The 16,065-nt window shown below is 40.9% G+C and overlaps 1 protein-coding gene and 1 long non-coding RNA gene across 3 annotated transcripts in view; one reads left to right on the top strand and one right to left on the bottom strand.

The window, feature by feature from the left end:
* Positions 1-16,065, top strand: part of ATP10B (ATPase phospholipid transporting 10B (putative)) — a 313,434-nt gene that overhangs the window by 100,962 nt on the left and 196,407 nt on the right. The gene's annotated exons all lie outside the window — the stretch shown is intronic.
* On the bottom strand, positions 5,919-15,463 carry LOC118150102 (uncharacterized). Its single transcript, XR_004737957.3, has 3 exons — positions 15,234-15,463; positions 12,927-13,133; positions 5,919-6,378 (listed from the first exon to the last, which is right to left on the bottom strand). It is a non-coding gene; the product is annotated as an uncharacterized LOC118150102 (long non-coding RNA).

Genomic DNA, 16,065 nt, shown 5'->3' with positions numbered 1-16,065 from the left:
GCTGGTGCTAGGGGATGTCTACAGAGTCCTATGATATGATCTGTCTCAGGTCTTCCAGCCATGGATACCAGCACCTATTCTAGTGGAGGTGGCAGCAGAGCAAAGTGAACTCTGTGGGAGTCCTTGGTTGTAGTTTTCTTTAGTGTACTAGTTTTCTTGAATTCTGGTTATGCTAGCAGTGAAGTTGTCATGTGGACAGACTCAGGACCTCCGGTTAGCCGTGGTGTTGCAGGCAGTGGAATGCGCTGTTGATCTGTCCTCCTTTGGAGCAGTGTGGTTCTGTTCTGAGTTGCTGTCATGACTTGAGTTGGTTGACCTCCAGCCAGGAGGTGGGACTTTTAAGAGTATACCAGCTGCAGTAGTAGAAGGGGGATATAATCTTGCTCTACACTGGACAAGATGATACTTGGGTCTCTGAGGTGATGACTGGGGCTATGGAGCTGCCTAGAGATTATGTCTTTTGTCTTTGGCTACCAGGGCAGGTAGAGAAACACCATCAGGTGGGGACAGGGTTAGGCAGGTCTGAGCTCAGACTCTCCTTGTGTGTGGGGCCTTCTGTGGCCACTGTGGATATAGGGGTATGGTTCTCAAGCCGATATAGTTATGTTCTCAAGGAAATTATGGCTGCCTCTGCTGCATCATACAGGTCTCCAGGGAAGTGGGGGAAAGCAGCAGTGACAGGCCTCTCCCAGCTCCCATGCAGCCAGCAAGGCCAGGCTCACTCAGCTGTGTCCCACCAACAGCACCAAGTTTGTATCCAAGCAGCTGGCAAGCAGGCATTCTAACATTTTTACCCAAACCATGTGAGGGTGAAAGTGGTTGACTAGTTTCATTTTTTATTTTGTTTTTCTTTTAATGACCTTAATTGGAAAAGTAAAAAAATTGGCAATCCTAATTTAGCTGCCAAAATTCCTTAGAAAATGTTACTGTAGCATATAATCCTAAAGAATGGGGAACCTTGGTTTAGAAAGCAGAAATCCCTTGTTTTGCCAACTGGAACATTAGGAGCAATCACAGTGCCTTTTAATCATGAGTATTGTGTATCCAGAGTATACAGGAAGCAAGGTCTTAGGGAAAAAAGAATTCTAGCCTGCTTGGTTATTGCTTATTTCAAAATGCAAGCACACAATTTAAAATCCAGTCACACCCGCTTTTACAGAGATACAAGCCTGCTATTGCAAGTGTTTGTAAAGTGTCTGTTAGCAGTTAATAAGTAAAGGTGTTGGCTTATATTCTGAGGGTTGTAAGGTGCTCGGACAGCCTAATTTGCCTAGAATAGGATGAAATTTGATTCTTCTCTTGATGTTTGTATTCTAAAACTCTTGGTACTTTCCTCCATTGCTTAAAAATACAGTTCTAAGAACATTTGTGAACCTGTAAGCATGGCTTACACTTTGCCTCTGCGGTAACGGCTGTGGTGAAAGTGCTGGGCCCTGGAATGACTCCAGCATTCCTATTGACTAGCAAATTCTGGAACAGAGCCAGAGTGGAAATGAAGGATGAGTTATTATATTGAAACAGAAAGTAGAACTTAAGAAAATAGGTACAAAATTCAGATTTCCTCTCTTGAGGAAGATGTTTCCATAAAGAAAATAATTAGCCCTTGGTGAGGTTGGAATGTAAGAAATGGAAAGTTTACATGAGGAAGGTGAAACAGCTTGCTGGGAGGGAGCATAGGAAAAAGCAGACCTGTGGCTATGCCTTTGAGTGTAGATATATTGACAGTTCCTACACAGGCTATTGCTGTAGGTGTCTATAAATTATAAGCTAAGACCAGATTTAGAAAGACCTCAGCTATTCACCCATGCCTTACTGAGTTCAGTAAAACACATGGAGAGACAACAATTTTTAAAAAAGAAGAAGGAAAACAAAAAGACAAAAACTTGCTCATTTATTTTCTTTTTGTGCATTCAGTGAATGCTAATTACAGACACATTATTTATGGGTGACAAAGCCAGTCTCCGATTATCTGGGTTGAAGCCTTGGAATAAGTTACTGTGCTTACCTGTTTCCTTTGTGATGCAAACTAAGGACTACGGTGTTATTTAGAATGTGAATTGTCATTCTGGAAGAGGCTTTGAAAAAATTATAGTCTAGATAGATCTTCCAGACAGATACCAGTCAGGACTTTTCTTATCATGAAAGGTACAAAATATTTCATGGTGCCTGTACCTAGAATTGGATTCAAGTCAGATAATAAGGCAAATTCAGAAAAAAAAAAATGAAGAGTTTGAAAGGGCCCAGGAAGACAAATCTAACCTCTTTTCCAGATTCTTAAATCATAATTTTTTATGACTGAAAAGGAGCTATAATGATCATATAACAATTTATTATGGATTGCATTTCTGATTTGATTATTATTTTGGGGTTACAGATTCTGAGATCCTAAAAAACCCAAATCCAGCTCTGCTGATCATCCTACTGCTTCGTGGGTTCCCCAAGAAAATCATGTATCATGGCAGACAGTGAAAAAGGATAGAAAGTGTTACATTATTGATGCCGTGAACATGCTGCGAAGCTCTGATAAAAAGGTTGGGTTGACTCACAAGATTTACTGAGACCTAAATTATTCTTCTAAACTGCCCTCTTTCTTTCTCTACTCTCCATCTAAATCTTGACACCCAGGTTTCAAAACATGACAATGCAGGAAAAGATGAATGATCAGGCCCCAAAAGAAACCCAAGTCTACTCACCAACCTGTGGGCATGGAGTCAGAAAAGAGAGACTAGCAGTCTCCCCCAGTGGCCTGCCCTGCCTACATCTGTTTACCACACAGAGACAGGAAGACAGAGTACAAGAAAGAGGCTGGAGCTTCTCAGGGTATAATTAATCTGGATCCCTCATTCCCTCCATGTCAATGTTTAGTTCTTTCAGATAAGCATCTTCTCTTCCCCCTATAAAAGAACCAACCAAGAGGACAGTGAAGAGAGATGAAAGCCTTCTGATAGAAAGATATATTTCTGAAGTGCATGTTTCTGCCTCTATAATAGCAATAATATCTGCCATATATCAAGGACGTAGTATGTGCTATATGCTTGTCAGATGGCCTCATTTCATTGTCACAGGAACCTGTAGTGTTGGCATTGTTATACTCCAATTACAGATTAAAAAAAGCAACACCACCACCAAGGCTCAGAAAGGTCAAGATTCACCTCCTTCAGCTATCTACCCAGTGTTTAAATACCCTCTGTGATGGATAGTCACATTGGCTACTGTTGGCTTAGAAAAATAGAAAATTCACTTTCACCACCACTCACACTCCAGAGAGCTTAATTCTACTATTGGTAATTCTGATCGTGATTAATATCCCCCTGCTATTAAAAATGTTGACTCCCTATAGCCTACTACTTAACTACTATTTGTATCTTCTATAATAGTGGTTCTCAACCCAGGGTGATTTTACACCAGTAGATATTTGGCAACGTCTGGAGACATTTTTGGTTGCCACACTTGGGAGTGTGGGTGCTACTGGCATCTCATAGGTATAGGCCAGAATGCGGCTAACCATGGCTATAATGCACAGGACAGCTCCCTACAATGAAGACTTATCCAGACTAAAATGCCAATAGTTGTAAGATTGGGAAATCCTGTTCTGCAACCACACAAAGCAAATTGGATTATACTCTGAATTAGCCCTTAGGTCTCTCAAGAAAACAATAATGACATGTCTAACCCCTCCACCATATATATGCCCCATCCATACCACACTCACTCTTCAGTCATCTTATACTTCTCTGTTTAAAACTCCACTTAAAAAAAAAAAAGGCTCAGAAGACTAAGTGAACTACCCAAGGTCAAATACTGGTCAAATACCAGTATTTGACAAAGCCAGCCCTAGATCTGAGATTACTTAACTCCAATTTCAGTTATCTTCCAACTATATCATGTGCAATCTTTTAGTCCTTTCATTGGAAATAAAAGTGAATAATACAGACAATGTCTCTATTCTCACAAAGTTTATACTCCAGTGAACATTAACTTAACATTTTCCCCACCCATGTATAAATTTTATTCTCCACTGTCATTTGATTTGGTCATGTTAACTTTTAAAACCAATAAAAGGATTCCCATAGTCAAGGCCCACAAAGGAAAGCATAACTACTTTCATGTCAAATAAAAGTCTGTGCATATAGATCAATAGAACAGAAGAGTCCAGAAGTGAACCTACACAAATGGTTTTGACAAAGGTACCACAGCAGTTCAATGGGAAAAAGATAACCTTTTCAACAAATAATTCTGAAACAATTGAACAGTCATAAATGAAAAGATTAATCTTGAACCCTATTTAATACCATAAACAAAAATTAAATCAAAATGGATCATAAACCTGAATGCAAGATCTAAAATTACAAAATGTATTTTAAGAAAAAAAAGTTAGTGACCTTCAGCTCAAATGACCTTGAGCTCAAAACAAGAGGACAGCGTAAACTGTTTAAAAAAATCAATAATTGGAATTTAATAAAATCAAATACTTTGCAATTTTAAAAAAACTTACAAAAATAAAAAAACAAGCTATATACTTGGAAAAAACATTTGCATGGAATATATTTAACAAAAGGCCTATATCTAAAATATGTAAAGAACTCTTATAACTTAAGATAATCCATTAAAAAATAGGAAAGAATTATGTAATTATTATGCAATGCATGCCCATATCAAAACATCCTAGGTACCCTATAAATATATATACCTACTATGTACCCACAACCATTAAAATTTTTTAAAAAAAGAGACTTGAATAGACACACCACAAAAAAATTACAGATGGCAAATAAACATGAAAAGTGCAGCATTGTTAGTCCATAAGGAAATGCAAATTAGAAACACAATGAAATATCACTACAACCCACTAGAATGACTAAAAATTAAAAACACTATACCAACTATTGACAAGGAAATGAAGAGTCACTGGAATGCTCATACACTGCTGGTGGGAATACAAAATGATGAAGTCACTGTGTAAACAATCTGGCCATTTCTTAAAAAGTTAAACATGGCCGGGCCCGGTGGCTCAAGTTTGTAATCCCAGCACTTTGGGAGGCCGAGGCGGGTGGATCACGAGGTCAAGAGATCAAGACCATCCTGGTCAATATGGTGAAACCCCGTCTCTACTAAAAATGCAAAAATTTGGCTGGGCATAGTGGCGTGTGCCTGTAGTCCCAGCTACTCACGAGGCTGAGGCAGGAGAATTGCCTGAACCCAGGAGGCAGAGGTGGCGGTGAGCCGAGATCGCGCCATTGCACTCCAGCCTGGGTAACAAGAGCGAAACTCCGTCTCAAAAAAAAAGTTAAACATATACCCACTATCCAACCAAGCCATTGCCCTCCTAAATATTTATCCAAGAGAAAGGAAAAACATATCCTCACAAAGAACTATAGACAAATGTTCAGAGTAGCTTTATTTATACAGCCAAAAGCATAAAAATCCAATATTAATAGGTAACCAGATAAACATTTGTAGTATATCTGTACAATAAAAAGGAAAGAATTACATATGCAACAATATGAATCAAACTCAAAATAATTACACAGAGTCAAAAAAGACAGACCTTCCCCACACCAAACAAAGAAAACCCATACATAATACAAAGAATTTATAGAACAGAAAGTAACCAGTGATTGCCTGGATAACATGGGTGGAGAGGTTTTGGGACTTATTAAAGGGAAAAAACAGACTTCTGGGCTGACGGATATGTTCATTATCTCGATTGCAATGATAACTTCATTAATGTATACATAAGTCAAAACTCATCAAATCATTTACTTTAGATACAGTCATGCACCACCTAATGACGTTTTGGACAACGACAGGCCACATATATGACAGTGTTCCCATAAAATTACAATATCATATTTTTACTGTACCTTTTCTATGTTTACATGTGTTTAGATACACGTAGCATTTAGGGTTTAGAACACTTTCTTTTTTTTTTTTTTCTTAAAGCTCATTTGATTAGGTCAACCCCTGCCAAATTTTCACCCTTCTACCATATAACAGAACCTAATCATATAAGTGACATCACATATTCACTGGTTCCACCCACACTCAAAGAAAAGAAGATTATACAAGGTTGAGAGGGTCATTGAAGCTCATCTTAAAATTCTGACTGTCACAAGGAGATTCATACAAAAAAAAAAAGCATGCAAAGATCAACTAATGGTGTTCAGCTTTAACTGATTTTTCAGACCCAAATCCTAGTAACAGAGCATTATTGCAATAAGCTGAGGCCAGCGCAGGGGAAATAACTCATCCAAGGTTCTGTAGTCAAGGACATGTCTGGTCTCCTGACTCTAGTCTTCTGTTCAGCATCCATATATCTTGTTCTGTAGTGTCCCTTCTACTTCAGAATCAATGGGAAACCGCTCCTCCAGTGTCAAACTAGATGGCAAAGAAAGGGGACAGGAAGGCAGATGCAGTCATAGGAAATGATGTGGTGATTTTTTTCCTTTCCCCATTTCCACATGAAACTCATCCCACAACTCAGAACTGGCCCAAAACTCATAGGTTGTGGGGACATATTTCAGCTCTTGCTGCTGCCTTTCCACAAGTTCTCTATGGCAGTAATAATGGCCTTTGGTTGAGATCAATGTCATGTCCTCTCTGGGAGGGAGGAAGTAAATAGCCGGGAGTGTTGAAGTCCTACTATGTCCCATAGGTACTTGACAGGTTTTCTTTTCTTTTTCCTTTCTTTTTTTTTTTTTTTTTTTTCGAGAAAAAAAGAGAGAAAGAAAAAAAGGAATGAAGGAGAGGAAGAAAGAGGAAGAGGGAGAGAGAACAGGAGTATTGCTTTATTCTAAAAATAGGTATTAAAAACCTCTTTTATGCCCATAATTGTGCTTAATAATGGCCAACCAATATTTCATTTAAAGCTGTGAAAAAAGGTGTGATGTGGTACTGATAAGAGTGTATATTCTGTGTATTTAAAGTGGACAGTTCTATAAATGTTTATTAAGTTTACTTGTTCCGGATCTGAGTTCAAATCCTGGATATCCTTATTAATTTTCTGTCTTGTTGGTCTATCTAATATTGATGTTGAAGTCTCCCACTATTATTGTGTGGGAGTCTAAGCCTCTTTATAGGTCTTACATATCTGGGTGTTCCTGTATTGGGTGCATATATATTTAGGATCGTTAGCTCTTCATGACTATATCTAAAGGGTTTAGAACACTTTCAATTGCTTTATAATTACCAACAGTATTCAGTATAGTAACATGCTGTGCAGGTTTGTAGCCTAGGAGCAATAGGCTATATACAGGATAGCCTAGGTGTGTAATAGGCTATACCGTCTAGATTTGTGTAAATGCATTCTGTGATGTTCACACAACAGTGAAATTGTCGAACAATGCTGATATTGTTTGGACTTTTGTCCTGCCCAAATCTCATGCTGCATTGGAGGGGCCTGGTGGAAGGTGATTGAACCATGGGGCAGATATTCCCCTGGCTGCTCTTGTGAAAGTGAGTTCTCAAGAGATCTGTTCATTTAAAAGGGTGTGGCACCTCCCCCTTTGCTCTCTCTTCTGCCACCATGCAAAGAAGGTGCTTGCTTCCCCTTTGCCTTCTGCCACAATAGTAAGTTTCCTGAGGCCTCCAGTCATGCTTCCGGTTAAGCACAGAACTGTCAGTCAATTAAACCTCTTCTCTTCATAAATTACTCAGTCTCAGGTAGTCCTTTATAGCAGTGTGAAAACAGACTATTACTGTAATAGCAGTGTGAAAACAGACTAATAAAAATTTCTCAGAATGAATCCCCATTGTTGGGCAAAGCATGACTATATGTGTGGTGTATTATACCTTAAACACACGTCAATAAAAATGAAATAAAAGACAACATGTTGGTGATCTTTGGCTCCCTTTTCCCATTTGAGGGGCTGTGGCATCTGTTTCTATCCTATAGTGATAACTACAGTGACTGCATGAGTGCCTTCTCTTAGTGCCAGCCCCTGAGACCTCCTAAGCCCTTTCATCACTAGGAGGGTTCTGCTGGCATTGTCATTTGGTGATTAGACTGCCCATCCACAAGAACTAAAAAGGCAATAATTGCTTAGATATTGCACATTGGTGACATTGGTGGCCTCGTCTTAGGTAATCTTCATCATTAAGTATGGATTAAGTTACACCAATCATTTTAGAGTCAAAGGCATAGCTTGGAGGTCATCTGAGTCCCAGTCTGCCAAATGACAGTGTCTGAGCACATCTTTCATTTCCACAGACGCGTGCCATACCTTATCCTTGAGTCTCATTTCACATCTTTATTTATACCCCTGATTATGTGTCCTGAAAGCTTATTTGTTTTAACTTTTCAGTGTCTCTTTTCCTGACCCATAATCAGTGAAATCCTGAGCCACATAAAGACCACAATTCACCAAGACAGATTTATTTCCCAGAAAGTTTCTTCTTGAGTATAGGTTAAGCATGGGTTTGAGAGTTAGAAATGTATATGAACAGTGTTTGGGAAGATGATAGTGATGTTTCTTGACAGGTTTTTATTATTTTAACATCAGTTTTCTCTGTCTGTATATATTAAATAGAAGAAAATGGTATAACTTATATCTGAGAGGCTGCCTGCTATAGTAGAAATTACCACAAATTTTGTACTCAAATCTGGACTCAAAGCCCATCTGTATAGTTTCCAGCTACATGATCTTGGGCAAGTTTCTTTTGTGAACCTCAGTTTTCTATTTTGTAATGTAGGATAATTGTTGAAAGGATTTAATAAGATATTTTCTTTAAAGAATCTTGCACAATCAAGTCATAGTAAAGTGGATCAAATCATGGGATCAGAGGCCACACAGTCCACATTTCGGTCCTGACCTCATCACTTATTTTGTAACACTCTGTGCCTCAGTTTCCTCATCTACAAAATAAGGATAATGGCATCCAGCTTCCAAAGTTAGTAGGAGGGTAAATTGGTTAATACATGTAAAACATTTACAGCAGTACCAGGAAAAAGATGCAGACTCATTATATAATAATAGTGGTTAGCTACCATTATTATTATTGCTGTAGTTATTTGTTATAATGTCTGCCACATAATAGGTGTTGGAAAAATAGAAGGGATTGTTCATTTAAAACCCTCTCTTTTTGGTTTCAAACAACTTCTCCCTCCTGCAGCCCCTTAAGTATTTATGAGAAACCCCAATGTTCGTCAGATCACAGTAAGAATGATACCTTCTATATGAGTATTGCTCAGCAAACCAAATAGAATGATAACTAATGTGAGATTTTGATTGTGTATTTCAGTGATGCTGCTTTGTAAATCAAAGCTAATTGGTTCTGAGGACTTGCTGCTTCCTTAACCAGCTCCTACCAGCTCGGAAGCTAATTGATTCTGAGGACTCGCTGCTTCTTTAACCCTCCTACCAGCTCGGAAGCAAGCATGCAATTTTCCATGTAAACAGCAAGGCTGCTGCTAGAAAGAATATTCAAAACAAGTAGAGTGCCATCTACACAACAGCAACATCGAGGCTAGGGATTTAGACTTATCATACTGAGCTCCACCCCTGGTATGTATCTTAGAAGGGGGACCGATGTTGCCTCACTGTAAAGTTAGGTAAGCGCAGCTTCATCCTCTGGCAGCCATCCTTTGACTCTTTTCCTTCAGAAAATGGTGCAAACTTTTTGCATCAATGATTCTTTCTTAACCATTCCCTGGCACACTCCTTAATCTTATGGATTCAGTAATTTAATCAGCTGTTAGATAAAGCAGTACTTTTATTTGTCTCAATGCCTAATTTTCAAATTTATGTTTACTCACACTGAATTTGGCATGCAAATTTAATCCCTAAAGCAGAAAATAAGAAAAACTGATGGGTGTAGGTTAAAAAATGAAGCTAGTAAAGTTTGGCCATCTAATCAAACTCCACATACTCCCATGATCCCTACAGCTGTCCCTTAAGTATTTCTTAGAAACACCAAGTGTTCTTTGACTAACACTGAAAACTTCTTCCCTAAAGTTACTTTGTTCACTGAGTTTTCCAAAGAAGCCTCTGGATTGTTGTATTTGCATATCTCATGAAAAGCCCGCATCCCCACCCTCGACTTCACTGGTTTGTGCTTTGATACAGCTCATCATGTTGACTTTACGCTATTTTCCAAAGTGAAAAAGCCTAAATTTTTCGATACATGAAAAAATCCTCCTTTCTACCCAATGATCCATTTCTCTAATTATTTAATAATTTAAAAAAAGACCAAAATGTTCAAGATTCTTTAATCTTGATGTCTGTCCCTAGAATTCTATTTGAAGTCAGATAATAAGGCAAACTCAGAGAAAATAATGAGAGCTCGAACGGACCCTGAAAGGCAAATCCTTGAGATGGAGTCCTTGTATGCTAAGTGGAATAGTCATTGGCATACAAATTTGCGGACCTGGATCCTCATTAAGCCTGTCACAAGCTGCTTCTGTAACCTTTCCCAGGTCAGTTAGCCTCTCTGGACTTTGGGGTAATCCACCATGCTCAGCTCATAGCATGGATGACCGTAATGAGAAATTACAAAGGGAAATCGAAAGATTCTACAAATGGAGGAAATCATATGTTTTTCTTTTTCTTGGGAAAAAAAAAAAGGTAGGGGGACTTGCCCCCTGGAGTTTGAATCGGCTCTGATTTCTCTTTATTTTCTTGCATGCACAAATGCCTTTTTATGTGAAGACACTTTTTTCTTTAAGAATTGGAATTTTGGTTGCCCTACTTAGAGTCAAAAATGCCTACGAGCAGCCGTCTTTTACTCCTACACATATAGCCAATTAGAGGGATGTACGCTCGTCCTGGGCCTTAGAGAATCTTCTTCTGATCCTTGGAGTTAGAACCTCGTGTTCAGAGAGCTGCTTAGTTATTATATCTAATGACCTAGTTCAACCAAGACAAAAATGTAAAATATGCTTTTTCTTTCTCTTGTCTGCCACCACAGACACACACATGTCCATGTGCATGATGTGCATGCTTTCAGTACACACACACATACACATATGTGCACACACACATTTCTTTTCTCCAGACCCTTTGTGTCAGGCATTTTAGAATTCCTCCTGCCGAGCTTTCATGAAGCTCCAGAGTGACCAAGGAAATGCCCCTAGGGACACACATCATTCTGACCAGCAGTCAAGAGTCTCTGGAAGAGCATGAAAGCCCTAGGTACCTGAGAAGCAGTCCTTTGGGTGATTAGGTATTTTGCAGACAGTAGGATAAATCCTCATCTTTTGCTAGAAGAGATATGCGTTCCCCCAATAGAGAAAGTGAAAGGGCTAGCCCACTATCAGTTACCATGGCAACTCAGATCCACTACCTGCTTAGTTCATCTTGTCATTGCAGAAGACTTGAGGGAAAAACAACATTAAGCTTCTCTCTGTTTTTTGTCAGATATTTTAAAGTGACATTTCATGACAAGAGTCTGAAACACCTTTTTAGGAGTGAAAAGGAGAACATCAGAGAGAGAGAGAGAGAGAGAGAAAGGGGGAGCAATGAGCCTGGGTCTGAGGACATATTTGAGGGGAAGGGACTGTGGCTGATGTGGTCAGTACCAATAAAACAGGAGGGAAGGAAAGCCATAAATATGTATTGAGTGCCCACCTCAGGCCTGATGCTGTGCTTAATAATGCGCTTGCTGTGGCCTCTCCGAGCCCTCCCTCTGGAAGAGAAAGGCAGCTGTGACCGCATGAACAGGAGCTGCCAGGGCATCTGCACAGGGCACACTGCGTGCAGGGGCTGGGGCACTGACACCGGTGTTTGGAGGGATGGGTGGAAGGCAGATTTCTTACAGGAAATATCTATGCTAGAATCTAAAGAAAGTATAGGGGAGAGCAGGTGAAAAAGTCCTGGAGCATTTCTGGTTGAGACAGTGAGCCATGCAGAGGCCCTAAGGAGTGAGACTTTTAAGCTCAGCTTAAAAGACTTCAAGAAGTTCCTTTTGGCTGGACTGGAGCCTGAGAGGACTTAGGGCAAAAAAATGAGCATGGCTGGAGAAGCTAGCAGGGTCTCTGAATTATGACATCACTTATAATAAGTCATGTTTGGGGGGGGCTGCAATTTATCTGGACCATAATAAGGAGCCATTAAAGTATGCAAAGCAGGTTTGTGAAAACATCATACCAGCAGCAGAGTGGAGGCTGGTTCTGGAGTCAAACAGTGGTGGGTGGAGGGAATGAGGGAGACATTCTAAAGTGAAGAGTGTAGGTCATGGATCAGACAAGAATGGCAGCAGTGGAGATTAAGTGATGTGCATGGGTTCTGGGAATTTTATGACTTAGAACCAACAACAATTATTGTGGGTGAAAAATGAAGGTTACATTGCTGGGTGACTGAGTGAATGGCAGTGCCCCTCACTAAACAGGAGTCAGTGATGGAGGAGCTGGCTGGGGCTATTTGCTTGATTACAAAGAAGCCAGATTGGGCCAGGTGGGTCAGGCTAGGTTAAGCCTTTAGAATAGCACTTGTCAAGCTTTTGTATGAGCTTGTGCATGGGTATGTCCAGAGTGCAAAACAGGTCTCATGGAATACAATGAGATGACATAGCTTAGGACATGACATGGGTGATTCTATTATGGAATGAGATTATGTGTAGACTCCAACAAGGGGTGCATGAGAGCAACCACAACAAAACAATTCAGAGCATCTTTTTATTCTCTCTTTAATTAAAACCTGCATACCGTCTGCACGTTTCATTACTGCTATCTGCCCATGAAAGACTGGAGGTGAGCCATAGCCATAAAAGATGGAGGAAATTTAATTTCGCTGTTGGTAATTGAACAAGAATGTTGAATGTGGAGTTCAACATTCTCATTCAGGTTCAGAGAAATTTGCAGTGAGAATGCTAAAAGTGGCATGTGGTAGAGTGCCATGAGGATAGTGTGTGGCCCGTATGAGTAGTTCCTGGTGGTGTCCGACCAGCTGGCTGGAGGGTCCCTACTGTGATTCACACACATGCTTACTTACCCCGATCTTTCTTCCAGCAAGTCCAGTGTTAAACTCATCACCTTCTTCTGGTGGTCCATGTCTTTCTTCAAAGGCTGAGCTCATTTATATATACAGCCACATGATATCTTGGTTTTTGCCATTTCAAATGCCAGGTGTAAGATCCAGCACCATAACTAGGTGATGCGTTCATCTTAAGCAAGTTGCTTAAATTCTCAGTTTCCTTGTCTGTATTGGAGGGATGACAGCGACAATCGTGAGCCCACCCCACCGGTGGCAATAAGGGAAAAATAAGACAAGGCCTGAGAAGGAGGGGTGGAAACTGGAACAGATGTTTGGACTTCCTGTCATAGCATGAGGAGGCCAGCTGCGTTGTGGAAAGAAGAGGCGTGAACCCCCCAGTTCCTGCTTCCTGCGGCCCTGCCATGCATGTCTAGCTCTCTCTGGGAGGTATTTTCTCACAGTAACCTTGAACCATCTGTAGGAGAGTAGCAAGGCTGAGAAGACAGAACTCCTTATGTGTAACAGAGATGCCGCTCCCAGGCGTTTCTTCTCCCACATGAATGAGACAATGAATGAATCTCTCCCTGCACCCTCACTATGTGTCAGCTGTCTAAGGTATAACCTTGAGCACAGTTCCCAAATACAGTACTTTATGTTCTCTCCAGTGATAGTGATTACTCACTTCTGGAGTCGCAGAAAGAATATGGTTTTGGATTCAGGTTACCTCAGTGCACCTCTGACATTTACTAGGGGTGTGGTCTTGGATAAATTATTTAACTTTTGAAGGAATCATTCCTCCCAAACATTAGAGATCATTTATACAAGGGGCCAAGTGCAGGGCCTAGCACAGAGTAGGCACTTGAGCAGTAGCTATTTTATTTTACTCCTAACAATTTATAATAATAAGAATGTATGCTCCCCCCAGCCCTTTAGCCCACCGTCCCTCGAACCTGCATGAATAACTATGGCTGCATAATAATTTCTGTCATTCCTGAAGGAGGCATCTAAACTCAGTGGTTATGAAATCAATTAACATCAGAGAGGATTGGGAAAAAAATCCTGTCTGTGACTCTAGCCCTGTGACTACTCAGAAGTCTCAAGTCTGCATCACTTTAGCTGGCATCTGGAAGTTACTCCCGCACCTTGAAGCACCCCTGCAGAAGTCAGGTCTGGTGAGGGTGGGCGGCCCTCTCTGCAGGCAGAGGGCAGGAGGCAGGGGAGCTAGAGAGAGATGTCTAGCTGGGCCTGTGCTCCCTAGCACTCTTTTGTACCCAGTGGCTGTGTGAAGGGTGGATGAAGGGTATTTGGTTTTAATTGGGAAATGCTATCAATTGTACTGGGCTCATTTAAAAATCCATTAGTATCAGGAAGTGGATAGATTAAGCAATGAGGAAGGGAAAAGAAAAAGCTGTCAGCACCCTGCTTTGTAGGGAGTATACGGCCTGTCTAAGCTTCACCAGCAAGAGCTGTCCTGAATGTTAAGAAGCCTGTTAAAGTCAATTTCAAGATGCTGGGGAGGGAGAGGAAGTGTCTGGGCCAATTCACACGAAGTCCTGGGTAAGCTTATTGTTCTCGCAGCTTCCAAAAGCAGTACTGCAGTAATCTACACTGCACGTTTCAGATTCCTGCAGCTGTTTCTGGAAGCCTGGCAACTGTGCCACCCAGCTGTAAGCCCCATCAACACCTGCAAATAGCAAAACCCTTCTGCCCCCTTCCTTGTTGCTGACTGCTCAGCTGGACCCAGATACCTCTTCATCCTGGGAGCCATCAGTCAGGTTAAGGGTCTATGGTGGACCTTGAGACAAACAGGGAGAAGGATTTTAGAAATGTGCCAGAAGATGAATTAGAAGAGACAGCAAAGAGGGGGGAAAGATAAAAGCAAGCTATGAGAACAAGAAATGAAAGAGAGCTATGATAGGGCTGTATATTAGCTTCCTAGGGATTCTGTAATAAAGTACCACAAACCATGTGGCTTAAAACAGCAGAAATGTACAGTTTTGGAGGCTAGAAATCTGAAATCAAGGTGTTGGCAGGACCATGCCCTTTCTGAAGCCTCTAAGTGGGGATCCTTCCTTGCTTCTTCCAGCTTCTGGTAGCCCCAGATATTCCTTGGCTTGTGGTAGCCTCACTCCAATCTATCCTCTGTCTTCCCCTGGCCACCTTTCTGCTGTGTCTGTGTCTGTGTTTTCTAATAAGGACATATTATTTCAGATTAGAGTCTACCTCATCCAGTAAGACCTCATTTTAATTTGACTACATCTGCAAAGTTCCTATTTCTGAATAAGGTCACATTTATAAGTATTAAGGATTAGGATTTCAACTTACTTTTTGGTGGGGCCTGATTCAACCCATACCAGGCTGTTTAGGGGACTGCTCTCTGGTTAGTTCAGGACAGCACCGCAGAAGGCCCTGGGAAGCTTGAAAAAGTACTAATCAGGAATCCAGGGTCACAGACTGAAATGCCTGCAGAGGCCAGGCGGGTAACATCATAGGTTCTATAATAGGAAACTGGGGACTGTCCTTTAGCCTGGGATCACTGGGACAACAATGAATTGGAGAGCATGCCCTGGATAAGGGCAAAAGCTACTCAGCCCCAGCTGTTGTCACTTTGTGGAACTGAGAGGCTCAGGGATGCCAGATCAAATGAGAAGCCAAGAATCCAGATTTCTATGTGAAATTTCTCAGTTTTGTTTAAAACTTAGACAGATTTTTTTCCCCAAACATGGTGTACAACAAACTAAGACCATCTGCAAATAAGGCAGACCCATGGCAGTCAATGTGCCACCACTACTATAAAGCCTTTGGTTCAAATCCCAGTCTTGCCACGTGCTGTGTGACCTCAAGCAATTTACCTCCCATCTCTGGGCCACAATTTCCTATTGAGGGATGAGATGTTCTTAATCATCCAGTAGAGTATGATAATAAATGGTGGTGAATATTCAGTGTAATGGGATGCCAGGCCCACACTGGAGGTACTTACATATTAGTTTAAGAAGCAGAACTTACACATTGGAAAATTGAGAGGCTGGGCACAGTGGCTAATGCTTTCCCAGCACTTCAGGAGGCTGAGGCTGGTAGATCATTTAAATTCAGGAGTTTGAGACCAGCCTGGCCAACATGGTGAAACCCAGTCTCTACTAAAAATACAAAAAGTAGC

The sequence above is a fragment of the Callithrix jacchus genome, chromosome 2 (genome assembly GCF_049354715.1).
Source record: "Callithrix jacchus isolate 240 chromosome 2, calJac240_pri, whole genome shotgun sequence".
Taxonomy (NCBI): domain Eukaryota; kingdom Metazoa; phylum Chordata; class Mammalia; order Primates; family Cebidae; genus Callithrix; species Callithrix jacchus.
Note: the sequence above shows the minus strand (reverse complement) of the source record. Positions and strands in the feature narration are given on the sequence as shown.